Raw genomic sequence first — 7,330 nt, forward strand, 5'->3', positions numbered from 1 at the left:
ATTCTCGAACCTGGCCAGGTGTTCTTTGGGGCCTGCGTTGTCATCATAATCTTTAACCTTGGTAGACTTGATGAGAAGCATCTCTCCGGGCTACGGCTTTTTCCACTTCCTCGTATATAATCCGAGCCAACTCCTCCGGGAATAAAGTAATGACAGTGGGAGGCTCGAAAGTAAAACCGTCCCATATAGGGCCAAACTGCGGGAAAGCCTTCCGCCGTACTGTCATTTTCTGTATCCAGCTAGCGTCATCAAGGGCCTTGGTCGGTGGCAACCACTCATCGTCATCTTGAAAAACGACCCCAGCGCCCGCACATAGCTCAGTGATAATGTGGGGGAAGAATAATGCCACATTCGGATTATGAATGCTCAGCTGGATCTACGAATGAATGATCCTGCCCACATTGAGTGGCATGTGAGTGATCAGTGCGTAAAGCAGCAGCCCCCTCTCTCTCTGGACTTCTCTAGTGTGCCCGACTGGCATCAAACGTGTGGCCACGAATGCATATCACATCGCAGCCGGGACGAGCAAATATTTCTCTGCAAAACAAGTGTGCGAGCCAGGTGTCTTCCACGGAGACCCCGGATAGCAGATTCTTTGCATCATCAAGTCTAAATTGGGTTTTGCTGCCCATGCCACATAAACCGAGTCATCCACAGCTGGTGTCTCAAGCACCCTATTAATTTCTACCGAACAAAAATCTACCAGTTTTCCTCTCACAAATGCTTTACTATCGCTCCTCCCAGCCGCATTAGCATATAATTCTCTCACCACTGGCACCACCGCGGCTTGCGGTTGGCTACAAAATTTTCCCCAACTTCTATTCTCAATTTGATTTATAATAGATATGTATTGCACAAGCTGGAAACCATGTTTGCGAAGCGGAGCTCTATGTATTTTCGCATGTTCATAGCGTTCCCTAGCGGTATCATTCACAAATAATTGAGAATTACGCGATGAAGACGAAGAGGCATGACTCACCCGAGCTTTCTTAGGCGCCATCGTGGATTAAGTGGGAAAGCAAGGATCCCGGAGTAGGAGGGGTGTTGACGGAAGTCGGGGCGGCGGGAAAAGAGCGGCGGCGGCCGGAGAATGTCAGGGGTGGCCAGAAAAATGCTTCTTGATGCTTGGTGAAGATGGAGACCCACGATTTGTACTTGAAATTGGTATCAAACAAGCTGTGTGAGCGAGATTTTAGTGAGAAGGCGCGGAAATTCGAAGAGGGCGGCTAGGTTTCAAGTGGGGAGAAGAAAAAAAAAGTTGCAGATTTTTAAATTTGCGCGATCCGCCCGTCCGCCCGGGCGAGCTTCTTTTATCAAAAATTTATGAAATGCCGTGAGGTTTCTGCCCGGACAGACATTTACATCCGCCCGGGCGCGCCCTTTTCTAAATTTTTTTTAAAGCCGAGAGTTATCCGGCCGAGCGGAAACTTAGGTCCGCCCGGATGTAAATGTCTGTTCGGGCAGAAACCTCACGGCATTTCATAAATTTTTGATAAAAGAAGCTCGCCCGGGCGGACATAAATTTGTGCCCGGGCGGAAGCTTCATGGCTTTAAAAACTTTTTTTTTATAATAAAAATAAAACACTAAGAACATAAATAAAGATCGAACTAAATGCAAGATAAAGGAAAGAGAGGTAGTTCTCAATTTATACTCGAGAGCTTGACTGTCGATCAGTTTCAGTTCGGGTTGTCTTGGAACTGGGTGATTCCATGTTGTGGCTCGACTGTGCCACCCATGTAGTGTTTCAGTCGCTGGGCATTGACTGTAAATGTCCCATCCTTTCCATCTTTCAATTCTACAGCTCCCGATGGGTAAACTTTAGAAATCACGAATGGACCAGACCATCGCGACTTCAATTTTCCGAGAAACAGTCGCAACCGGGAGTTGTAGAGTAGCACATTTTCGCCTTCTGTGAATTCTCTTGTGATGATCCGCCTATCATGAGCCCTCTTTGTCTTTTCTTTGTAAGACAGTGTGAGATCATATGCCAGATTCCAGAATTCTTCCAACTGATCCACTTGCAACAGACGTCGTTCACCTGCATTAGTAAAGTTAAAGTTTAGTGTTTTTGTTGCCCAGTATGCTCGATGCTCTAACTCTATATGTAAATGACATAATTTACCAAACAGTAGTCTATATGATGTAGTGCCTATAGGTGTTTTGAACGCAGTCCTATATGCCCAAAGAGCATCATCTAACCTCACAGACCAATCTTTCCGACTGACACCTACTACCTTTTCCAAAATCCGCTTGATCTCTCGGTTCGACACTTCTACTTGACCACTCGTTTGGAGGTGATAGGGAGTAGATATCTTATGTGTGACACCATATTTGCTCAAAAGTTTTTCAAAGAGTTTGTTGCAAAAATGTGTGCCACCATCACTAATGATTGCTCGTGGTGTCCCAAACCTGTTAAAAATATTTTTCTTTAAAAATTTCAGGACCACTTGGGCATCATTAGTGGCATATGCTTCTGCCTCTACCCACTTAGACACATAGTCGACCGCCACCAAAATATATTTTTTTGTGAATGAGCTGGGAAACGGTCCCATGAAGTCTGTTTCCCACACATCAAAAACCTCACACTCAATGATATTATTCAAAGGAATTTCATGACGGTTAGAGATGTTACCTGTCCCTTGGCATTTATCACATGCTAGCACATAAGAACGAGCATCTTTAAAGAGGGTTGGCCAATAAAAGCCACATTCAAGTACCTTAGATGCCATCTTTGTTGGTCCGAAATGACCACCTACCTCACGGTCATGGCAGTGGTTGAGAATTTGACCAAACTCTTCCTCTGCAACACACCTTCTGATCATAGAATCTGCACATATTTTGAACAAGAAGGGTTCCTCCCAAAAATAATATTTCACGTCCAAAAAGAATTTCTTTCTTTGGTGAAATGTTAAATTTGGGGGGGGGGGGGTGAGTCTGTAACAAGAAAGTTAGCAAAATTTGCATACCAAGGACAATGTCTCACCTCAAACAGTTGCTCATCAGGAAACCAATCATCGACAGCATGATCTACACAGTCATTACTTATAAGCTCCAGTCTAGACAAGTGATCTGCTACTACATTCTCAACACTCTTCTTATCTTTTATTTCTAAATCAAATTCTTTCAACAATAAAATCCACCTAAGTAGGCATGGTTTTGCATCTTTTTTAGCAAGTAAATATATTAATGCAGAGTGATCTGTTTAGACAATGACTTTGGACAAAACAAGATATACATGAAATTTGTCAAGCGCAAATACTACTGCAAGTAATTTCTTTTCAGTTGTTGCATAATTCAATTGAGTCTCATCAAGGGTCTTACTTGCGTAGTAAATTGTATGAAATACTTTGTTTTGCCTTTGGCCGAGGACGGCACCAACCGCAGTATCACTGGCATCGCACATGACCTCAAAGGGTAGATCCCAATCTGGTGCCACCAAGACAGGAGCCGTCACCAAGCGCTCCTTCAAATCCTTGTATGCCTGTAAACAGTCAAAATTGAAATCTAAAGGCACATATTTCATAATTAAGGAAGATAGAGGTTTGGCAATTTTCGAAAAATCTTTGATAAACCGCCTATAAAAACCGACGTGGCCTAGAAAACTTCTAACTCCCTTTATTGAGGCTGGTGGTGGTAGGTTCTTTATGACTTCTATTTTAGCTTTGTCCATCTCAATCCCTTGTTCCGAAACCTTGTGCCCTAAGACAATTCCCTCTTGTACCATGAAGTGGAACTTCTCCCATTAAGTACCAAGTTCGTCTCCTCGCACCTCCTCAACACGGTTCTCAGATTCTGCAGACACTCATCAAACGTTGCACCAAAGGTAGAAAAGTCATCCATAAATATTTCAAGAAAAGTTTCAATCATATCATGGAATATAGCAGTCATGCAACGTTGAAACGTAGCAGGGGCATTACAAAGACCAAAAGGCATACGATGGAAAGCAAAAGTTCCATAAGGACAAGTGAAAGTGGTTTTCTCTTTGTCCTCAGGTGCAATAGTGATTTGATTATACCCCGAATACCCATCTAGAAAACAGTAAAACTCATGCCCCGCTAGTGTCTCCAACATCTGATCAATAAAGGGCAGGGGAAAGTGGTCCTTACGGGTGGCATCATTCAACTTCCTATAGTCAATACACACACGCCATCCCGTAACTGTCCTAGTGGGTATTAATTCATTTTTTTCATTAGTGATGACTGTAATCCCACTTTTTTCGACACGCATTGAACAGGACTTACCCATGCACTATCAGATATAGGATAGATAATACCTGCATCAAGGAGTTTGATAGTTTCTGCTTTTACTACCTCTTGCATCTTTGGATTCAATCTTCTCTGAGGTTGCACAAGATGCGAGTATTTGTCTTCCATCAAGATCTTGTGCATGCAGACTGATGGGTTGATCCCTTTGATGTCCGCCACCTTCCACGCAAAAGCACTCTTGTGCGTTTTCAAAACGTCCAACAGTTTGTCCTCCATTACATATGTCAAAGCAGCAGAAATAATGACAGGTAAAGTTTTATTCTCACCTAGGTATACGTACTTTAGGTGTGGAGGCAATGGTTTGAGCTCAAGCGTCGGTGGATCCTCCAGGCTTGACTTCTGAGGGATCGAATCTCTTCGATCTCCCAAATCCTCTAGTCTCATCCTTATTGGCCTCTTCCATGGCTGGTTGGCATTGAGGTATGCCACTATTTCGGCTTTCACTTCGTCCAATTCATCTTCTCTCAGTTCAGTAGTGAGAGTGGCTTCCGAAGGATCTCTAATATCACCCTGCACATAGTTAGACACAAGAGCATCAAAAGCATCAATTCTATAACAACTATCAGAGTGCAGTGTATGCTTGAGCGCATTAAAACATTGAAAGTGATCTCCTCTTCTCCCATTCTCAATCTCAACTTCCCTTCTTGCACATCAATTAGGGCCTTGCCAGTTGCAAGGAATGGTCTCCCCAAAATCAAAGGCATCTCCACATCCTCCTCCATGTCAAGTACCACAAAATCTGCAGGAAATATGAATTTGTCCACCTTTACCAAGACGTCCTCTATGACCCTTTGCGAGTATTTGACATATCTGTCTGCTAGTTGCAAGGACATCCTTGTTGGCTTAGGTTATCCTAATCCGAGCTTCCTAAATACAAATAAGGGCATAAGATTAATACTTGCACCAAGATCACACAAAGCCTTGTGGAAAACAACATCACCAATCATACAAGGAATAGAAAAACTCCCTGGGTCTTTTAGTTTCGGTGGGATTTTGTTTTGCACCAAAGCAGAGCAATTTTCAGTTAAGTTCACCGTCATGTGGTCCTCCAACTTCCTCTTATTAGCTAATATGTCTTTCAAAAATTTAGCATAACTGGGCATTTGCATCAAAGCATCGGCAAAAAGAATATTGATATGCAATTTTTTGAATACCTCAAGAAACTTACCGAATTGTGCATCAAGTTTTTCCTTTTTTAATGCTGCAGGAAAAGGTGGAGGGATAACAATTTTAGTTTGTGCAGTGGGTGCTGGTGTTGAGTTGAAAGACTTACCTTTTGATGACTCAGTCTGTTCATCTTGTGCTTGAGTTTTTTCTGTTCCTCTAGCCTCTAAGATCTTTCCACTCTTCAACTCGATGGCCTTCACTTGCTCTTTTGGATTGGTCTCTGTGTTACTTGGCAAGGTGCCCGGCTCTGTATTTGGCTATCATCTTTGCCAACTGTCCAATTGATTCTCTAGCCCCTTTATTGACGCATCTTGATTTTGGAGTCTGTTTTCAGTGGACGAGATAAACTTAGACATCATATGCTCTAAGTTGGACTTTTCTTCTCTAGGAGGGTCAGATCTGTACATAGGTTGTTTCCCATATTTTTGTCCTCCTTGTGGTCGATTCTGACTGTTTTGACCACCCCATGAGAAGTTGGGATGTTGCCTCCATCCAGGATTGTATGTGTTTGAGTACGGATCATTCCTTGGACGGTTTTGGACTCCCACTTGATTCACAGGTGCCCCTTCTGGCACATAAGAAGGACCACTGTCTTGACAGTCCTTAACATAGTGTTCTCCTCCGTATTTTTCACAAAATATCTATTGCAGACGCATAGTCGTACCACCCATTTTCAAACCATCCAGTTTCCTGTTCAAGACATCAAGTTGTGCAGTAATAGCGGAAAGGTCAGTTACCTGGGGAACTCCTGCACTCCTTCGCTGGTTGTTCCTTTCAGATTGAGGATGATAGCTGCTAGCAGCCATCTCCTCCAATAACTCATATCCTTCCTCAGCAGTTTTTCTCAAGAGGTTTCCACACGCAGCAGCATCTATCATAGTACGATTAGGAGTAAGCAAGCCATAGTAAAAGGTTTGAACAACTAACCCAAGTGGCAATTCGTGATGAGGGCATCTTCGTAATAGATCCTTGAAATTCTCCAATGCCTCATATAAAGATTCCTGCTCGAACTGAGCAAAAGGGGTGATGTCTGCCCGCAGCTTCATGGTCTTAGATGGAGGAAAGTATTTGATGAGAAACGCCTTTTCCATATCCTCCCATGTGGTGATCGAACCTACAGGCAAACAATTCAACCATGCTTTAGCTTTATCACGTAAGGAGAAAAGAAATAAACGCAACCTAACAGCATCATCAGAAACTCCATTAAATTTAAAAGTATCGCAAATTTCAAGAAAATCTACGATATGCGTGTTTGGATCATCTACTGCAGATCCTCCAAACTGGACTGTATTCTGAATCATCTGGATTATGGCTGGTTTGATTTCCTCACAATGCTGGGGCGTGAACCATCCAAGGAAGGCTGGGCATACTCTAGCATCGGTATGCGGCGTGGCATCTCAACATGTCTATTATCATGGTTTTCCTCCTCATGCTCGTGCTCGTGCCTCTCCATCAGTTCCTTCAGTCTCTGCTACTGTCTTCTCCTGCGGAAAGTTCTTTCAATTTCTGGGTCAAACTGCTCAAACTCCACGTCAAGTGACTTTGGCATGCACTGGAAGAGATATCTGTAATAGAATATGGAGTGTTAACTTAATCAAATGAAACAATGCTAAAGAAATTAACTAAAAAATAAAATTGTGAATTAACAGTCCCCGGCAACGGCGCCAAAAACTTGATCGAGCAAAACTTGCACTGTAGAATCCTTAATAAAAATATGATTTTGTATGCTCAAAATTAATCGCAAGTGCACGATGTCAAGTAATAGTATAATGTACGTGAGTACGAGTATCGTTCCACTGAAGACTGTATTTGACAATTATTATTTTCAGTTATTAAATCTTTAGCAACGAAAATTGATTGGTTGTTTTAGTACTACCATGCTCAAATAAATACGCAA

The 7,330-nt window shown here is 42.6% G+C and overlaps 1 non-coding gene across 1 annotated transcript; it reads left to right on the forward strand.

Moving 5' to 3' along the window:
• The first annotated feature begins 6,369 nt into the window (after nt 1-6,369).
• Nucleotides 6,370-6,475, forward strand: LOC142519943 (small nucleolar RNA R71). Its single transcript, XR_012813828.1, has one exon. It is a non-coding gene; the product is annotated as a small nucleolar RNA R71 (small nucleolar RNA).
• Nucleotides 6,476-7,330: the final 855 nt, after the last annotated feature.

This window comes from Primulina tabacum, chromosome 11 (assembly GCF_025594145.1).
Source record: "Primulina tabacum isolate GXHZ01 chromosome 11, ASM2559414v2, whole genome shotgun sequence".
NCBI classification, from domain to species: Eukaryota; Viridiplantae; Streptophyta; class Magnoliopsida; order Lamiales; family Gesneriaceae; genus Primulina; species Primulina tabacum.